The following is a 21,057-nucleotide window of genomic DNA, read 5'->3' as shown; positions in this document are numbered from 1 at the left end:
GTTCGTCCACTTCTGGCTCTTGTACAAGCTGTTATTTGGCTGGTTATGACTGATAGAGTTACTGGATGTCGTCCTGAGGGATATCGTGCCAAGTTCTGTCCAATTGGCACGTTACATCATCAAAATCCCGAGCTGGTTCGAGGGCCCTGCCCATAATTCTCCAAACGTTCACAACTGGGGAGAAGTCCAGCGACCTTCCTGGCCAAGATAGGATCCTGCAAGCACAAACACAAGCAATAGAGACTCTAGTCTTGCGTGGGAGGGCATTATCTTGGTGTAATGTAAACACAGGTTGTGTTGCCATTCGGAGCAACAAAACGGGCTGTCGAATAGCACCAACGTACCGCTGCGCTGTAAGGTTGCCGCGCGTGATAAACAAACGTGTCCTGCCATGAAATGACAAGGCCCCTCAGATCGTCATTGCTCGTTGTCGGGCCGCACAGCGGGTGACAGTTGGGTTGGTATCCCATCGCTCTCCGGGGTGTCTCCAGACACGCGTTCGCTGGTCATCGGGACTCCATTCTAAGCGGTACTCATCATTCCAAAGAGTTTCCAGACCTAAGACATGTTTGGAGACGTCCTGCAAAGCGGTAGGATACCAAGCTGAGTGTCGCCCGCCATACTGCCAGACAGCCAGTAGTGATGGTCTGAGGTGCCATTTCTTTCCATAGGAAATACTAGGTACTATTTCTTACTTTCCAAGAAAACATTCGTCGCAGGAACTTTCGTTAACACGCCGTAGCTGTGTGGTACATCTCTTGTAATCCCAGACAGCGTAAATGACAAAAACGAAGCTTTACTATGAGGGTAAACCCAAAAGTAAGGTCTCCTATGTTTGTCATCTGCGGCAGCCAAACAGAACAGCTGTGCGTCGACGATTTTCTACGTCCCGTTTCGTTGTCCGACATGTCAAACCATCCTGGGCTTACATTTCAGCAAGGTAATGTCCGCCGAATCATGGCGAGAGTTTCTGCTGCTTGTCTTTATGCTTGCAGAATCCTATCTTGGCCAGCAAGGTCATTGGAATTCTCCCCAATCGTGAACGTTTGGAGCATTACGGGCAGAGCCCTTGAACTAACTCGGGATTTGGAAGATGTGACTTGCAAAATTGGACGGAATATCCAAGAACTCAATCAATGACGAGCCGAATAACTGCTTGCATAAGAGCCAGAAGTGGACCAACACTTTACTATGAGGGTAAACCCAAAAGTAAGGTCTCCTATTCTTTTATAAGAACAGAACTCTGTTTGTTTGGCAGTTGGTCACACTGTTATGAAGAGTGCTTCACGCTCTGTGTGTAAACATGCGCACGCCGCGCTGAGGCGCTCAGTCTTGGCTTGGCAGCCGTTGAGAATGGAGCTCCCGTTGGATGCTACCGCCAAGTGCTAATTTGCGCGCAGTTATTCGGTTTTTGAACGCAAAGGGCACTGCGCCGATTGAAATCCATCGCCAATTGACGGAAGTGTATGGTGAGTCGTGCATGGATGTCAAAAATGTTCGTAAGGGGTGTAGAGAGTTTGCAGCTGGTCGGACCGAAATTCACGACGAACAAAGGAGCGTGAGACCGTCAATTTCCGAGGAGACAGTGTTGAAGGTTGAGAAAAGCATGCGTGAAGATCGGCGGATCACCCTGGATGATCTCTGCACGTTGGTTCCTGAAGTTTCCAAAAGCACCGCTCACAGAATTTTAACGGAAACATTGAACTACCGGAAGGTGTGCGCAAGATGGGTGCCACGCATGCTGACTGAGGACCACATGCGGCAACGAGTTGACGCTTCCAGCGCATTTCTTCACCGCCTTGCAGCAGAACAGGACAAATTTCTGGACTCAAATGTCACGGGTGACGAAACCTGGGCATACCACTTTACACCTGAGACCAAGCAACAATCACGCAGTGGTGGAATCCTTCTTCAGCATGGCGGCGAGCTGGTATGACATGGGCATACAAAAACTGCCACAGCGCCTACAAAAATGCATCGACACAAATGGTGATTATGTCGAAAAATAGCTAAATGTTCAAGCTGTAAACTAATGTAAACCATTGTTGAAATAAACAGGTCTATGTACTTATAAAAAAATAGGACCTTACTTTTGGGATTACCCTCGTACATAGTCAATTTGTGAAGTTCTTTCTCTTGAATAAATCATCAATTTTTTTTCTGAAATTGTAATCGTTTGTTTTCCTGCGTAGTTAATATCGTATCTACCGATTTCCACCCCATTCGGAGGGTTCCTTCGTGGTGCGTAGTTCATTTTTTTTCTTCGAGTGTACATCATGGAAATTACGTAACACCTGTCATTAGCAAAAGCAGAGATACAGAACAATTCAGAAACGTCGTTTAGCAAGCCTCCACGTCCTCTCCAATCTGGTCTACCCCAGAGGTAGGACCATCTGGACAGGTCAGCAGCTACAGGGTTGGATGTACGTTGGACTCCATCTCCACCTTCTTTCAGCTCCTGCATACTTGCCTTCCTCCATAACTGTCGTGGGAAAGATTTGTCTTGCAGAAGGACAACGTTACCGACCCGGACCCTCAGCGATTGATTTGGTGGAAATTGCATAAGCGTGAGTCGTACCCCCTATTCCAACGCTTCCAGAAATCATCTGTTGCCTGGACTCTCTCTTCAGGTTTGTTACGATCAGTGACCCACGTCGTGTTGCAGTGTCGTAAGTTTCTCCCCCACAAGGATGTGTGCTGGAGAAAGCAGTTCGTCTTCAGTTTGAGAGATTAGCTTCGAGTTCATGGGGGCTTCAGAATTTACGAGCTCGGACTGTAGTTCTTCTTCGTCCATATTGGGCTGTCCGAGGGCTTTTCGGGGATCTCTTTTAGTTGAGCTGACCACACTCTTCCAGAATACTCTCCACCGAGCCGATGTGAAGCTATAACCTTCCAAGTTATGTCTTCTCGAGACAGGTATTGGTGGGTCTTATAAGCAGAGATGGTTGTCCACAGCTGAGTTACCTCTTTGTTGGCTGCTTAGGTCATTGTCCTGTGGATGGTCTGCATCTACATTTATACTCCGCAAGCCATCCAATGGTGTGTGGCGGAGGGCACTCTACGTGCCACTGTCATTACCTCCCTTTCGTGTTCCAGTCGCGTATGGTTCGCGGGAAGAACGACTGCCGGAAAGCCTCCGTGAGCGCTCGAATCTTTCTGATTTTACATTCGTGATCTCCTCGGGAGGTATAAGTAGGGGGAAGCAATATATTCGATACCTCATCCAGTAACTCACCCTCTCGAAACCTGGACAGCAAGCTACAACGCGATGCAGAGCGCCTCTCTTGCAAAGTGTGCCACTTGAGTTTGCTTAACATCCCCGTAACGCTGTCACGGTTACCAAATAACCCTCTGACGAAACGCGCCGCTCATCTTTGGATCTTCTCTATCTCCTCTGTCAACCCGACGTGGTACGGATCCCACACTGATGAGCAATACTCAAGTACAGGTCTAACGAGTGTTTTGTAAGCCACCTCCTTTCTAAGGACTCTTCCAATGAATCTCAACCTGGCAACCGCCTTATCAACAATTAATTTTGTATGATCATTCCACTTCAAATCGTTCCGTACGCATACTCCCAGATATTTTACAGATATAACTGCTACCAGTGTTTGTTCCGCTATCATATAATCATACAATAAAGGATCCTTCTTTCTATGTATTCGCAATACATTACATTTGTCTATGTTAAGGATCAGTTGCCACTCCCTGCACCAAGTGCCTATCCGCTGCAGATCTTCCTGCATTTCGCTGCAATTTTCTAATGCTGCAACTTCTCTGTATACTACAGCATCATCCGCGAAAAGCCGCATGGAACGTCCGACAGTATCTACTAGGTCATTTATATATATTGTGAAAAGCAATGGTCCCATAACACTCCCCTGTGGCACGCCAGAGGTTACTTTAACATCTGTAGACGTCTCTCCATTGAGAACAACATGCTGTGTTCTGTTTGCTAAAAACTCTTCAATCCAGCCACACAGCTGGTCTGATATTCCGCAGGCTCTTACTTTGTTTATCAGGCGACAGTGCGGAACTGCATCGAACGCCTTCCGGAAGTCAAGGAAGATGGCATCTACCTGGGAGCCTGTATCTAATATTTTCTGGGTCTCATGAACAAATAAAGCGAGTTGGGTCTCACAGGATCGCTGTTTCCGGAATCCATTTTGATTCCTACAGAGTAGATTCTGGGTTGAAATGACATGATACGCGAGCTAAAAACATGTTCTAAAATTCTACAACAGATCGATGTCAGAGATATAGGCCCATAGTTTTGCGCATCTGCTCGACTACCCTTCTTGAAAACTGGAACTACCTGTGCTCTTTTCCAATCATTTGGAACCTTCCGTTCCTCTAGAGACTTGCGGTACACGGCTGTTAGAAGGGGGGCAAGTTCTTTCACGTACTCTGTGTAGAATCGAATTGGTATCCCGTCAGGTCCAGTGGACGTTCCTCTGTTGAGTGATCTCAGTTGCTTTTCTAATCCTTGGACACTTATTTCGATGTCAGCCATTTTTTCGTACGTGCGATGATTTAGAGAAGGAACTGCAGTGCGGTCTTCCTCTGTGAAACAGCTTTGGAAAAAGATGTTTAGTATTTCAGCTTTATGCGTGTCATCCTCTGTTTCAATGCCATTATCATCCCAGAGCGTCTGGATATGCTGTTTCGATCCACTTACTGATTTAACGTAGACCAGAACTTCCTAGGATTTTCTGTCAAGTCGGTACATAGAATTTTACTTTCGAATTCACTGAACACTTAACGCATAGCCCTCCTTCCACTAACTTTGACATGGTTTAGCTTCTGTTTGTCTGAGTGGTTTTGGCTGCGTTTAAATTTGCAGTGAAGCTGGTGTGTGGAATAACGCGTCCACCGAAAAGTCTTTGTAGTGACACGAAGAACCGATACGCTATGCATTGTGGACTAGCTCTAGGACAGTTAAACACTGCTAGATGTGATATTTCGTGCTTTTGGGTACAACGACCCTGCAGAATCAACACCAGCTACTTGGATGAGCCTGCGCGGTGTTCTCATCGACTGGAAGTGCAGCTTCTATTTCTTGACGGCGACACCGCGCATTATTTTACACGTGATGCAACAATGAATAACCTCTTTTACCGCTTGGTGGGCATCTACTATACAGAAGGACAAAGAAATCTCTAAGCGCACAATTCTAACTCCAAGATGATGTAAATGGATGTGAGCATGTAATATTAAAAGCTTTGTGAAGTGACGGTTTCCGTCCAAGTTAAGTCGATGCCGTTCTTCTATGGTTAATTTGGCGTAATGCAGACAACCACTTAGACACATCAAATCCTCCTCCAAAAAGAGGTTGAGACTCTATATTCAGTCTATTGGGTAGCGGCGTTTTTACCTACAGAGCCTTGATTTCTTGAAACAAAAACCATAGTTCCAGAATGAGATTTTCACTCTGCAGCGGAGTGTGCGCTGATATGAAACTTCCTGGCAGATTAAAACTGTGTGCCCGACCGAGACTCGAACTCGGGACCTTTGCCTTTCGCGGGCAAGTGCTCTACCATCTGAGCTACCGAAGCACGACTCACACCCACTCCTCACAGCTTTACTTCTGCCAGTATCTCGTCTCCTACCTTCCAAACTTTACAGAAGGTCTCCTGCGAACCTTGCAGAACTAACACTCCTGGAAGAAAGGATATAACGGAGACATGGCTTAGCCACAGCTTGGGGGATGTTTCCAGAATGAGATTTTCACTCTGCAGCGGAGTGTGCGCTGATATGAAACTCAGATGGTAGATCACTTGCCCGTGAAAGGCAAAGGTCCCGAGTTCGAGTCTCGGTCGGGCACACAGTTTTAATCTGCCAGGAAGTTTCATATCAGCGCACACTCCGCTGCAGAGTGAAAATCTCATTCTGGAAACATCCCCCAGGCTGTGGCTAAGCCATGTCTGCGCTATATCCTTTCTTTCAAAATGGTTCAAATGGCTCTGAGCACTATGGGACTCAACATCTGTGGTCATCAGTCCCCTAGAACTCAGAACTAGTTAAACCTAACTAACCTAAGGACATCACAAACACCCATGCCCGAGGCAGGATTCGAACCTGCGACCGTAGCGGTCTTGCGGATCCAGACTGCAGCGCCTTTAACCTCACGGCCACTTCGGCCGGCGATATCCTTTCTTTCAGGAGTGCCAGTTCTGCATGGTTCGCAGGAGAGCTTCTGTAAAGTTTGGAAGGTAGGAGACGAGATACTGGCAGAAGTAAAGCTGTGAGGACCGGGCGTGAGTCGTGCTTCGGTAGCTCAGATGGAGCCGGCACGGTAGCTCAGCGTGTTCGGTCAGAGGGTTAGCTACCCTCTGTAATAAAAAAACTGAGTCAATCGATCAACAACGAACATAAATGGATGTCTTACGACGTCCGCCCCGAGCAGATGCAACGAACAATAGCGAACAAAATGAAATAAAAAAAATAAAAAAAAAGATGGTAGAGCACTTGCCCGCGAAAGGCAAAGGTCCCGAGTTCGAGTCTCGGTCGGGCACACATTTTTAATCTGCCAGGAAGTTTCAAAAACCATAGTTGTTGTAAAGCCTTGATCCAATATCATCGTAAATTCACCATGCAAATCCACGTTGTCTGTAAGTCTTATTTTCGATCGGAGGACGTAGACTGTGACTCGCAGTAGTTTCCAACAAGAAATAAATCTTTCTGTGTCTATCAGTGGCTGAGGTGTCTTCCACAAAAAGGACCCTCGGATATGAGTGTAATGATTGTCTCTACCCGAACAATACCTCCCCTTGGAAGGCGCGGCATGCTGGTGAATTTCCGTGTCCATGTTGCATACAAAAGTTTTCCAGATATTGTGATTACCCATCAGGCAAGCAAGTGTCACAGTGGAGTAAGTGCAGAGAGTTGCTCTACTTATGTCACTGTTGGTAGCAATGCAGTAATAGCGTAAATGTCTCGTCTCCGTTTACGCTGACAGCAGTTCCAGACGCAACACCCTCTTCACCGGTGCTAGTCTGCTTTTGCCTCACATCAACTTGACGTGAGAGTTACTAGGAGGGTTGGAACTTCAATAGTGGCAACTATTTATTTACAGCTCGTACAAAGTAGATACGTGTTTCAAAATTTTACTGACCTTCAAAGTAGTCACCAGCATTGTGTACAACCCGTTGTCAGCGATGTGGAAGTCGTAGGATACTCTTACAAGGGAACCTCCCCATCGCACCCCCCTCAGATTTAGTTATAACTTGGCACAGACGATAGGCCTTGAAAAACTGAACACAGATCGATCGAGAAAACAGGAAGAATTTGTGTGGAACTATGAAAAAATAAGCAAAATATACAAACTGAGTAGTCCATGCCAAGATAGGCAACATCAAAGATTATCTGAACGCAGGAGCGCCGTGGTCCCGTGGTTAGCGTGAGCAGCTGCGGAATGAGAGGTCCTTGGTTAGTCTCCCCTCAAGTGAAAATTTTTTTCTTCATTTTCGCAAAGTTATTATCTGTCCGTTCGTTCATTGACGTCTCTGCTCACTGTAATAAGTTTAGTGTCTGTGTTTTGCAAAACCGTGCGATTAGTAGACGAAAGGACGTGCCTCTCCAATGGGAACCGAAAACATTTGATCGCAAGGTCATAGGTCAACCGATTCCTCCACAGGAAAACGCGTCTGATATATTCTATACGACACTGGTGACGGCATGTGCGTCACATGACAGGAATATGTTGTCGACCCACCTAACCTGTACACTTGGCGAATGGGTAAAAAGATTCTTCTACATTGCCCGATTTAGGTTTTCTTGTGGATGTGAGAACTACTCCCAAAAAAGTGATGAAAACATAAGAGTTTGTCACATAAACTGCAACAAATACATCCAACAGTTTCACAGTCGCACACTTTTCCCTGTGCTCTGTCAAAACATATGTTTTTAACGTTTTCAAATTTTTCCGTGTGTAGACCGTCAAATCCTGCATATGTCCAATCAAATATGAACATGTCCTGGAATTTTGGAGAGCGAAGTTGATTATGTGTGAGTGCCTGAACTTTGATAATTGTCTGAAAATAAAAAATAAAATTTTACATTCGAAGGAAGACTTGAACCAACGACCTCTTCTTCCGCAGCTGCTCACGCTAACCGCGAGACCACGGCGTTCTCAAGCTTACATGCTCCTTGAAGTTGCCTATCTTCGCATGGACTACTCAGTTTGTATATTTTGCTTCTTTTTTTTATAGTTCCACACAACTTCTTCCTGTTTTCTCGATTGATCTGTGTTCAGTTTTTCAAGGCCTATCCACTGCGCCAACTTATAACTAAATCTGAGGGGGGTGCGATGGGGAGGTTCCCTTGTTAGCAGTGCCAGTTGTGTTTACAGTTGGAGCGGCGCGGTCTATTTCCCGGTGAATTTGTAGCAGTTCTTAAGCGAATGCCGTGAAGTGTTTCCTTCAGCTTATAAATCGAGTTGAACTCACGAGGGCGTAAGTCAAGGGAGTGCAGTAGGTGGTATAGCACTTAGCAGCCCCAACAGTCAAACAGACCATTAACAGCTTGCACTGTACGTGCTTGAGCATTGTACCGAAAAATGATGCTCATTTCTAAAATAAGTGAAAACCCTCGATTGCCTTAACCGTAACGTGAGCACCGTTCCATGCGCTTGCCAATGTCAGACGCACGAGCCGACGAGAGCGTGACTTAGTGAATGAAGAAAGAAAGGCATTGACCGCCAATAGCTGATTTCGCAAAAACTTCCTCTTTTAAACTGTCGATCGATGATCAGTTTATGAAGCTGACGCCATCTACAACGCAGCGTGCAAGTTTACTTACACATGTGGGACCTGTTACATACTATTGTCGCATAATATGCACGGACCGTCCAGAGGGAAGTGAATCCTAAACACCCGGTATTCACACTGCCTACAGTGTTCGGGAGGAGTAACCGATTAAGTAAAAAGTTCACTCTTGTTAAAGACTGACTTGTGATAGCTTTCTTATAAAAGAGACAAAAAAAATTTTCTGACACTCTATATTGGACATATCGGGTAGTCGATTGCATTACGCTGAAGATTAAAGAAGCCAGACTCATCCTTTGCCGAACGTTGCTTATACGAAAACCACAAATTTCTAACATATGTAGAAGTCCTACACACAGAGGAAAAGGTTCCTAAGCTCACTCAGTTAGAAGTATTAGAAATTAAGAAATAGAAGTGTGTATTCATACATTTATTATTACTGAATCAACAAATTCAGTTCAGTTATACACCCCTTTTAGTCAATTTTACAACCTCTACGTAGGACACGAGCCCTGACGCCTTAATTCATAAGTAGATTACGTCAAACACTCCATTCCTATGCATAACTCTACACAACATGTACTCACGAAAAAAAATGTAGCACCAAAAAAATAATTAATGTAAAGTAATGAAATTTCAGGAATACATTTGTCCAGGTGACATATTGTAAGTAGGCTGTTTAGGTTCTTATATTGGTAACGCCGCCGCCACGTAGCGCTCTCTGTATGAAAATCACTGGCTGTGCTGTGTGCAGTCTGTGGCTAGTTTGCATTGTTGTCTGCCATTGTAGTGTTGGGCAGCGGCAGCTGGATGTGAACAGCGCGTAGCGTTGCGCAGTTGGAGGTGAGCCGCCAGCAGTGGTGGATGTGGGGAGAGAAATGGCGGAGTTTTGTAATTTGTCATGAACTGCTATATATATTATGACTATTAAGGTAAATACATTGTTTGTTCTCTATTAAAATCTTTCATTTGCTAACTATGCCTATCAGTAGTTAGTGCCTTCCGTAGTTTGAATCTTTTATTTAGCTGGCAGTAGTGGCGCTCGCTGTATTGCTGTAGTTCGAGTAATGGAGATTTTTGTGAGGTAAGTGATTTGTGAAACGTATAGGTTAATGTTAGTCAGGGCCATTCTTTTGTAGGGATTTTTGAAAGTCAGATTGCGTTGCGCTAAAAAATATTGTGTGTCAGTTTAAGCACACTCATGCATAATTTTTCAAAGGGGACCTTTCAATATTTAAGTGATTATCATTGCAAGAGCACAGGTTAATGCAAGTGCGGTATAAGCCATTGCAAATGTGAAATACTGGTACATTAATAACCGGCGAAAAGCCAGGATTTTGAATGCAAGCATGAAAACGTACATGCATTGTATTGTCCAGGTATCTGGGATGGTCAGTTAACGCTGTTTGTGGATGACGCTGGAATTGCCGTCCGATGATGTCCCATGTGTGCTCGATTGGAGACAGATCTGCTGATCGAGTAAGCTAAGACACTCCGTTGAGCGTGTTGAGTTACAACAGCGATATGAGGGCAAGCGTTATCCTGTTGGAAAACACCCCCTGGGAATATTGTTCATGAACGGCAGCAAAACAGGTCTAACCGCCAAATTAACGAACAAATGCGTGAGATAACCACGAGAGGACTCCTGCTGTAACATGAAATAGCACCCCAGACCATAACTCCAGGTGTAGGTTCTAATGGTCGCCTAGTCGTAGATATTGCTAATTGCTATAATCGCACTATTTCACTCCCATTTACGGAGCTTGTTAGCACTTGATGTTAGGTTGGCGCCATTAAAATGCGTTGTGTTGTGGTAATTGCTGCTACTTGCTGGATCGCTGCCGTGTCTCGATGCTGATGCTGGCTCTAAATCTGGTTGTCTAGGGTTAAAAACATGAGGTCCCGTGTTTTTTATGTGCTTTTGATGATAAAGAACGAGCGAAACCAACAAATATGTAAACTTCAAATATTTATTACTCTGGTGGCCATCTTAATTCCACTGTCCACCAAAGACCATGACACAACACAAAGCAGTACTTCCTTTACATGTTCTTTGCTTTGTTTATCCACCTCTACATCTACATCTACATCTACATTTATACTCCGCAAGCCACCCAACGGTGTGTGGCGGAGGGCACTTTACGTGCCACTGTCATTATCTCCCTTTCCTGTTCCAGTCGCGTATGGTTCGCGGGAAGAACGACTGTCTGAAAGCCTCTGTGCGCGCTCTAATCTCTCTAATTTTACATTCGTGATCTCCTCGGGAGGTATAAGTAGGGGGAAGCAATATATTCGATACCTCATCCAGAAACGCACCCTCTCGAAACCTGGCGAGCAAGCTACACCGCGATGCAGAGCGCCTCTCTTGCAGAGTCTGCCACTTGAGTTTGTTAAACATCTCCGTAACGCTATCACGGTTACCAAATAACCCTGTGACGAAACGCGCCGCTCTTCTTTGGATCTTCTCTATCTCCTCCGTCAACCCGATCTGGTACGGATCCCACACTGATGAGCAATACTCAAGTATAGGTCGAACGAGTGTTTTGTAAGCCACCTCCTTTGTTGATGAACTACATTTTCTAAGGACTCTCCCAATGAATCTCAACCTCGTACTCGCCTTACCAACAATTAATTTTATATGATCATTCCACTTCAAATCGTTCCGCACGCATACTCCCAGATATTTTACAGAAGTAACTGCTACCAGTGTTTGTTCCGCTATCATATAATCATACAATAAAGGATCCTTCTTTCTATGTATTCGCAATACATTACATTTGTCTATGTTAAGGGTCAGTTGCCACTCCCTGCACCAAGTGCCTATCCGCTGCAGATCTTCCTGCATTTCGCTACAATTTTCTAATGCTGCAACTACTCTGTATACTACAGCATCATCCGCGAAAAGCCGCATGGAACTTCCGACACTATCTACTAGGTCATTTATATATATTGTGAAAAGCAATGGTCCCATAACACTCCCCTGTGGCACGCCAGAGGTTACTTTAACGTCTGTAGATGTCTCTCCATTGAGAACAACATGCTGTGTTCTGTTTGCTAAAAACTCTTCAATCCAGCCACACAGATGGTCTGATATTCCGTAGCCTCTTACTTTGTTTATCAGGCGACAGCGCGGAACTGTATCGAACGCCTTCCGGAAGTCAAGGAAGATGGCATCTACCTGGGAGCCTGTATCTAATATTTTCTGGGTCTCATGAACAAATAAAGCGAGTTGGGTCTCACAGGATCGCTGTTTCCGGAATCCATTTTGATTCCTACAGAGTAGAGTCTGGGTTGAAATGACATGATACGCGAGCAAAAAACATGTTCTAAAATTCTACAACAGATCGATGTCAGAGGTATAGGCCCATAGTTTTGCGCATCTGCTCGACTACCCTTCTTGAAAACTGGAACTACCTGTGCTCTTTTCCAATCATTTGGAAGCTTCCGTTCCTCTAGAGACTTGCGGTGCACGGCTGTTAGAAGGGGGGCAAGTTCTTTCACGTACTCTGTGTAGAATCGAATTGGTATCCCGTCAGGTCCAGTGGACGTTCCTCTGTTGAGTGATTCCAGTTGCTTTTCTATTCCTTGGACACTTATTTCAATGTCAGCCATTTTTTCGTTGGTGCGAGGATTTAGAGAAGGAACTGCAGTGCGGTCTTCCTCTGTGAAACAGCTTTGGAAAAAGGTGTTTAGTATTTCAAACAATAACACACAAACACACTTTACCAAAGTGACATTCCGACTGCCTCTCGACCCTTCTTGCTGCTCGTATTTATAACATTGTCAAAGAACTACTAAAAAGAGATATAGTTTATAAGTCACATGTACATCTGTTATCATAATTTGTGCAGAAAAGTTATTAATTTGCATCGAGTGACATAATTTAACATGTTATTAAAATGACAGACAGATTTGTTGACTTGACAGAATAATTCTTTGTTACAAAAAGGCCGTTTTTTAGAAGTTTGTCAATTGACTTCTCTAATTTGCATAAATAAGTAAATAACATGAATTGTTAAGAATTACATTGGTTTTCGTCTAAAATAGGGTTGATTTCGTGAATACTGAGTGAAACCGCTCCTAGTGAACAAATAGGTTTCACTGGGTGATTTTTATTTAAGGAGATCTAAAATACCAAAGTTGGCCACTATTTTTCGTACTTCATATTAATTATTTAAGATGAACTTAGTGTTTTTACATGATGACATTTGCTGTATCAGTGATCAAGTGATATAAACTTTTGTGTGGGTCAGTTATTCAGTATAATTTAATGGGTTGACTGTTTATGGAGACATGTTATGCAATCATTGTTAACATACACAATAACTTTTCTATACTCATAAATACTCGTTAAACTGGTTGAATTTGGAGGGTATCGCATACTTCGGTACAGTAAAGCCTTTAATATGTTCCGTTACAAGGTCCAGTGTGCCTACCTTGCAGACAAGTTGGTTGCAGGCCCTCAGGTGGGCTCAAGAAACAGCCATCACTAGCACCGAGGCAGAATCAGCTTTCAACGGAAAACACAACAGGCATCCACCCTGCCCTCCAGCAAGATTTCACTTGACGCCGCTGAAGTCGCAAATGGCAGTGGTTTGGGTCAGTGCAATGCACACTACGTGACATCTGCCTCGGAGCTATCCTTGAAGTACCCGATTTGTGACACTTCATTATGCCACTGTGGTGCCAACTGCTGCTCAGATTGTTGCTGCAGATGCAGTACGATGCTACACAGTGTAACGGAACATATTAAAGGCAGTCTCAGGACTGAAGACCACAACAACAACAATACAGTACAGAGTTTCTGTTCATTACAAAATTCTAATAGTGAATTCGCTACATCTCTCACTCAGCCCGATGTAAAACTATGTGGATGATCGCAGTGAGACAATACTACGGCTTTACAAACTCATCTCGTATCTTTCTCTCTCTCTCTCTCTCTCTCTCTCTCTCTCTCTCTCTCTCTCATTACGCAGATTTGGCTTAAATGTCAGAATGAAGAAGTCCATGGTGTAAGAATTGGATTGAAAAAAAAAACAAGAAAAAACGCTGTTCAAACTTCGAAAAACGGGTACAGACGATGTTAGGTAATTCACAGAAGTGTAACATCACCGTTCAGTCACGTCGAAGCTCCGGCTTCGAGAAGCCTGCGTTACGTAAACGGTCTGCGTGCTAAAATTGGTCGGCAATTACGATTACGTAAGGGAATGTGGAAATTTTAGCGTAATTGCTTAGAGTCTTGAGCCGCAGAAGTCACTTGAGGCAAGTGGTGAGCCTCTTAAGTTCCTTACCGTGTCCGATTTTGTCTCCCCGCATGAGCGAGGCGGCCTTCTAGTCCTTACCGTACATCCCACGAGACGACTAATTTAGCTACGCTTGTTCTCTCGTCAACAATGGCTAGAACATAAGGGCACAGTAGCAGAAATTTCGGAAGTTTCTTTATTATTACTGACAATAGCGGAGGTGAAAAAGGTGTTTTTCCAATAACAGTTACTGTCAAATCTTACCCTAGAATAAACTAAGACGTAAACATATACAATAAAATAGATTGACGTTGTCCAGCATTTGAAGTGTCTTGCTACGATAATTGTTAAAACTGATATGATGGAACAAAATAGGACACGAAATTGTGCCAACATAGTAAGCTGGTCAAGGAAGTCTCTCCAATCCGCATTACATGGAACTCGTATGGGTTGATAGGACAGGTTCCTTATAAATCAAGAGTGAGTAATTTGGAAGCAGTAGCACTGTTAGTGGATGAGAAATGTACAGAAAGATAAAGGCATCAGCATTTAACACAAATGATTGATAATTTTTGTTGTAGTAGGGCTCCAAAGGACGTCCTGACACAGAATAAGAAGAAATGAGGCTCAGCATTGCATTCTTGATGGTCAAGTAAATAACAGCAATAGTTATAGCTCGGTCTGTTAAATTAAGTACCAAATAGACCACGTGAACATATTCATGACTGTCTAAAGATTCAGTGGTTCCACGTCCGAAATTTAATGGTTTATTCCAATGGTATTTTTTAGTTTATTTCTGGTGATCGCCTTCACGAATCTCGCGGCAACATGCAATTTCGGCAAAACACAAACATTGATTTGTGGATAACTTTTCTTATCCACATACTGGCAGCAACACCCGATGAAGTGTATCTTCACATATCCTCTTCATGACGCCGGCCGGAGTGGCCGAGCGGTTCTAGGCGCTTCAGTCTGGAACCGCGCGACTGCTACGGTCGCAGGTTCGAATCCTGATGACCTCAGAAGTTAAGTCACATAGTGCTCAGAGCTTCTTCATGACGTTATCAACATATTCAGTTTATAACAAACATAGACAACTATACAGAAAGTACAGAGGGAATGGCAGAAATATGGAAGACGCTGAGAATGATGAACTTGTATCGCGAAACAAATATAGATACTGCGGAAGCAATCATAAATTTACACTTAATAATAAAAGGAAGAAATAAGAAACCCACAACTTACCACACGTAATTGCAGACGAAGACGAAAACCTTCAAGATTGTCGAAGAGGAAATGCATGGAGGGAAACAAAAGTTCAGAATAGCGATAAAAATCTATACTAAACGAATATTGCTAATCTATCATCACTACGGCTACTCTCTGCTGGCATACAACGACGATAATTTCGTCTTCTGAAATTATACTGTAGGCATCATCATTGTCACTTTGCAGCCAGTCACTTATGTCTGTAACACTGTAGTCTTAACATCCTCGAACCTTGAACACTTAATTCAGCAGCAATATGTTTCAATAGGTCTTCTTCATCTAAGCTATGCAGCATTTCTAATTTTGGTTCATGAACACCACTACCATCTTTCTCTTAGATGTCATTCTACAGTCACAGCAAACGGAGGCAATAAAGCACTGCACAGCTCAGTGACAACTCACTGATACCTTGTCAGGATCTATCTATGGCGGTTGGCTAAATTAAAATGTAATGGTTATCTTCGTAGATTGTCCCTGTTATTACAGCAACGAATACAGTAGTAGAAAAAACATGCGAATGAATCAGAGATCCCATTTAATGAGGGCTTGATAAGCGACGTGCCATTGTACCCCGTCAGTCCAGAAAGTTTCAGGTGTCCTGTACAGTCTTCCCCACTTGAGTAGAACTATAGGTGTAGAACTACGGTAGCTTCTGTAGACTATCAAAAGTAAATGCAGACTGCGGTAGTTTTCCTGGTAGCTTTGGTCAGTTAAGGCTGTAGGCACGTTACCTGTACGTTAGGTGTATTGCATACCTGTCAGGCGTTATCTCGTTTCGATCGCTTTGTCTGCATGTGGGATCAGTGTCTTGCTAGATGCCGCTAGAAATGGGAAGCGGTGAGCCTTCTAGATACTGAGTGAAGATATAGAAAGGGACATGTAACCTATGGAACACTTTTTGTACATAGTTATCCTCCTGTGTGTTACTTAAGAATAAAGAATATTTCTACAAAAATTGAAAGTTCAATATTTAATTCAGGTTTTATTCGAAAATTTTTGAATTGTAATGTGAAACAGAAGCATGTTGCAGTAAAAATAAAAATAATAATACAGAGCTAAAAATGCAATTTCCTAAGAAAAAGGTAAAATTAAAAAAGAACGCAAAACAAAAATGTACCAAAAGTCACATCAGTGCTTCATTGAGCTTAGGTAAACATGTTTCTGTTATTTATACACAACTTCACACTTGTCAATAATAACAGGAAACTCTTGCCTTTGGTCATGATGTAGAAAGTTGTATTGAATACAAAAAACGACAATAGTACTATAAATTTTTATAGTTATGCATGTAAATTGTACCAACAACAAAAGTAACTGCTTTGGCTACATAAAGCGTAGATGTTACGCAATCAACAAATTTTAGTTTTTTGTAAAATGCAATTTATGTTTTGTAAGGCTATAGCATACACAGTAGACTGACACTAAATGTATGATTATAATTATGTGCAAAACAAATAAACATTAAACAAAGAAATCGCCGCCTCCCACTTTTTCTTTCACATATTCATTTATCTTTCCCTACCAATGCCACCAATACTACCGGTGACCCTAGCTTTTCCTACGGCATTTATGTTCACAAAACCATGTGAAATAGTAAACTCCATCTGTAGGATGTTGTTCAGCTCACGCATCACATTGGACGGATTGCCGGTTATGTCGTCAAAGTGCGGACCCTTTATGTGAATTTCTGCAGTTTGTTGTCTTGTGGTAGGTTCATATTAATAGCACCAAGTCTCGTCTGTTGTGATTTTTTGCAGAAAAGAATTGTCTGCAGAACGCGTTTCAATCAAGTCTCAACAAGCGTCCACAGATGGTCGTTTTTGTACGATAGTCAAGGTGTGCAAGTCGAACTTCACGCACGCTTCTCTCTTCTTCAAAAGAAACTGGAGAGTTTTCTGAACGCTTGATTTAGAGGTGTTACTCTATTGTGATTTGCGACACAACAACGCTGGCACATTATGGCCGCACGTCCACTACTTAACACAGCCTGCTGGCAGCTTATTGGTCGTGTGCACGTCCATCGTTTAAAGTTATTAGTTCAAGCTGCCACAGCTATTTTTGCTCTACAGTCATTTATACGTCGCGAACAAAATCAGTCTCAGAACTTTTTGGTCGGACATATATAAATACTGAGAACGCAACGGAAATCTTCCACCAACGGTTCCAGCGTGTGCGTTTATCCAATATGATTAGGATCACTTGCTTGTAGCAACCAGTAACTGTATTCTGAAATGTTTTTGTGATTGTTGTGGCATGAAAACAAAAAATAATTAGACAGTCGCTTATTCTCCGTGGACAACAACTCATTTTTATCCCTTTTTCTTTCACAATCCGTGCAAGGTTAATGGTTTCGTAGCTTGCTTTCGCTTTATTGATTAGGTCTAGAGCCCTGTAAAGCTAAACATTCATTAATATATTACATCTTTCGTACTTTTGATTTTCCACTTACTGTTTCTGTCAAAATTAAAGAGAAGGGATGCTTTGTAATATTTGAATCTCCGGTAACAGTGGCAGAGGACCCAAAATTGATCCTCAGGAGACTCGAACCCATTCTGCAGCCTCACTGCACACTGCCACGTGATTTTGCTGTCTTTATTATTTACAGGTTATTGCAAAAATAACTATTAGTTTGTATCTTCCAGTTTTTTTTCGGTGTATTTGAAGCTCGAGCAACAACATCAGAGGCACCAGAATTGATCCCTAAGGGGCTCGCTCCCAGTCGGCAGCCCCACTACACACAGCAGTATCCTGCGCTTCTGGAGGCAGACCTCAGCAGTACAGTTGCCCGTGTCCGGCAGTGGGACCCCTTTGTCGGCCACAATGTCGCCATTGACCCACATGGCTGCCTCGGGGACGCCCATTTGTCGCTGGCAACGAGGCCGTGCGGACGGCGGGGAATCCTCCCGGGAGGCGGCCCTGTCACGCGCTGCCTCACTTACCACCGGCGGACTTCGGCCCAGCTACAAAAGGCTCGTCGGCCGCCAACAGGTGTTGACGCAAAGCTAACTGGGTCACCGTCGTTACCCTAACTGGCACGGAAAACGTCTCGCCTCGCCTAAAAGAAAGAAAAAAGGCTTGTACTCCTGTTCCTGACCCTGAGAGCCAGTCCTGACAAAACTCTATCATCTGGTCAGCAAGATGTATGAGACAGGCGAAATACCCTCAGACTTCAAGAAGAATATAATAATTCCAATCCCAAAGAAAGGAGGTGTTGACAGATGTGAAAATTACCGAACTATCAGTTTAATAAGTCACAGCTGCAAATTACTAAGGCGCATTCTTTACAGTCGAATGGAAAAACTGGTAGAAGCTGACCTCTGGGAAGATCAGTTTGGATTCCGTAGAAATATTGGAACACGTGAGGCAATACTGATCTTACGGCTTACCTTAGAAGAAAGATTAAGGAAAGGCAAACCTACGTTTCTAGCATTTGTGGACTTAGAGAAAGCTTTTGACAATGTTCACTGGAATACTCTCTTTCAAATTCTAAAGGTGGCAGGGGTACAATACAGGGAGCGAAAGGCTACTTACAATTTGTACAGAAACCAGATGGCAGTTATAAGAGTCGAGGGGCATGAAAGGGAAGCAGTGATTGGGAAGGTAGTGAGACAGAGTTGTAGCCTCTCCTCGATGTTACTCAACCTGTATATTGAGCAAGCAGTAAAGGAAACAAAAGAAAAATTCGAAGTAGGTATTAAAATACATGGAGAAGAAATAAAAACTTTGAGGTTCGCCGATGACATTGTAATTCTATCAGAGACAACAAAGGACTTGGAAGAGCAGTTGAACGGAATGGACAGTGTCTTGAGAGGAGGATATGAGATGAACATCAACAAAAGCAAAACGAGGATAATGGAATGTAGTCGAATTAAGTCGGGTGATGCTGCGGGAATTAGATTAGGAAATGAAACACTTAAAGTAGTAAAGGAGTTTTGCTATTTGGGGAGTAAAATAACTGATGATGGTCGAAGTAGAGAGGATATAAAATGTAGACTGACAATGGCAAGGAAAGCGTTTCTGAAGAAGAGAAATTTGTTAACATCGAGTATAGATTTAAGTGTCAGGAAGTCGTTTCTGAAAGTATCTGTATGGAGTGTAGCCATGTATGGAAGTGAAACATGGACGATAAATAGTTTGGACAAGAATAGAATAGAAGCTTTCGAAATGTGGTGCTACAGAAGAATGCTGAAGATTAGAAGGGTAGATCACATAACTAATGATGAAGTATTGAATAGAATTGGGGAGAAGAGGAGTATGTGGCACAACTTGACAAAAAGAAGGGACCGGTTAGTAGGACATGTTCTGAGGCATCAAGGGATCACAAATTTAGCATTGGAGGGCAGCGTAGAGGGCAAAAATCATAGAGGGAGACCAAGAGATGAATACACTAAGCAGATTCAGAAGGATGTGGGTTGCAGTAAGTACTGGGAGATGGAGAAGCTTGCACAGGATAGGGTAGCATGGAGAGCTGCATCAAACCAATCTCAGGACTGAAGACCACAACAATAACAACTCCTGATCCTCCACCGTCCATCCAGAAAGTTCCGAGAATGGCGTATAAGCGACGACAGCACAGTATTTACGGTGGCAGCATGAAGTAATAACTGTAAACAACAGGTGTGCATTCGACCAGTCAATTAATAAGAATTAACGCACGCAGTGTTAATTAAGGGACGTGCGACTATAGTGTCTCAACGTCACAAATCGCAGTGACGCAACGAACTGATCATCTGTAAATCAAGTGTTCAAGACGTTCTCCAGAAGGTTTTGAGTAGAAAAGTGTGCAGAGTTCGTCCTGCACATCTTGACTCCCAAACAAAAACAACGATGCATAGACGCCTTCAGCGACTTGATTTGAACACAAATCGAGGACAATTTTTTCTGGAAAAAATCATCACAGGTGATGAGAAAAGTTAAGATGATGGTTTTAATGCTTTAGTTGATCTTCATAATCTCCTTCCACTTGGGTACAACAAACAGAAAATTCATACAGTCATGTGAAACTGTCAAAAAGTCGTTCTTTGGGCTGTTGGTAACAACATATTATCAGCGTGGGCCTGACATAAAATGATGAAGTGTAGATATTCCCGTGAAGTGTCAATGCTTTAGCGATAAGCATGTAGAAGTTGCACAAGAGGCCAAGGAAATACTTTTTTGTTAGTTTCACATGGCTGCATGAACGTTTTGAGCCTGGTACTGAAATGGAGGGAGACTATCTAGGTCACCTAAAGCATTAAAACCATCATCTTAACTTTTCTGGTCTCTAGAAGAGCGTAGCGTTCCAAAGGATTGGAAAAGGGCACAGGTTATCCCCGTTTTCAAGAAGGGACGTCGAACAGATGTGCAGAACTATAGACCTATATCTCTAACGTCGATCAGTTGTAGAATTTTGGAACACGTATTGTGTGTTCGAGTATAATGACTTTTCTGGAGACTAGAAATCTACTCTGTAGGAATCAGCACGGGTTTCGAAAAAGACGGTCATTTGAAACCCAGCTCGCGCTATTCGTCCACGAGACTCAGAGGGCCATAGACACGGGTTCACAGGTAGATGCCGTGTTTCTTGACTTCCGCAAAGCGTTCGATACAGTTCCCCACAGTCGTTTAATGAACAAAGGAAGAGCATATGGACTATCAGACCAATTGTGTGATTGGATTGAGGAGTTCCTAGCTAACAGGACGCAGCATGTCATTCTCATTGGAGAGAAGTCTTCCGAAGTAAGAGTGATTTCAGGTGTGCCGCAGGGGAGTGACATAGGACCGTTGCTATTCACAATATA

The 21,057-nt window shown here is 43.3% G+C and overlaps 1 protein-coding gene across 2 annotated transcripts in view; it reads left to right on the top strand.

The window, feature by feature from the left end:
* Positions 1 to 21,057, top strand: part of LOC126163122 (adenylyl cyclase 78C-like) — an 812,464-nt gene that overhangs the window by 632,814 nt on the left and 158,593 nt on the right. The gene's annotated exons all lie outside the window — the stretch shown is intronic.

Source organism: Schistocerca cancellata, chromosome 2, assembly GCF_023864275.1.
Source record: "Schistocerca cancellata isolate TAMUIC-IGC-003103 chromosome 2, iqSchCanc2.1, whole genome shotgun sequence".
NCBI lineage: Eukaryota > Metazoa > Arthropoda > Insecta > Orthoptera > Acrididae > Schistocerca > Schistocerca cancellata.
The sequence above is the reverse complement of the archived record's forward strand: the minus strand, read 5'-3'. Positions and strand labels throughout refer to the sequence as shown.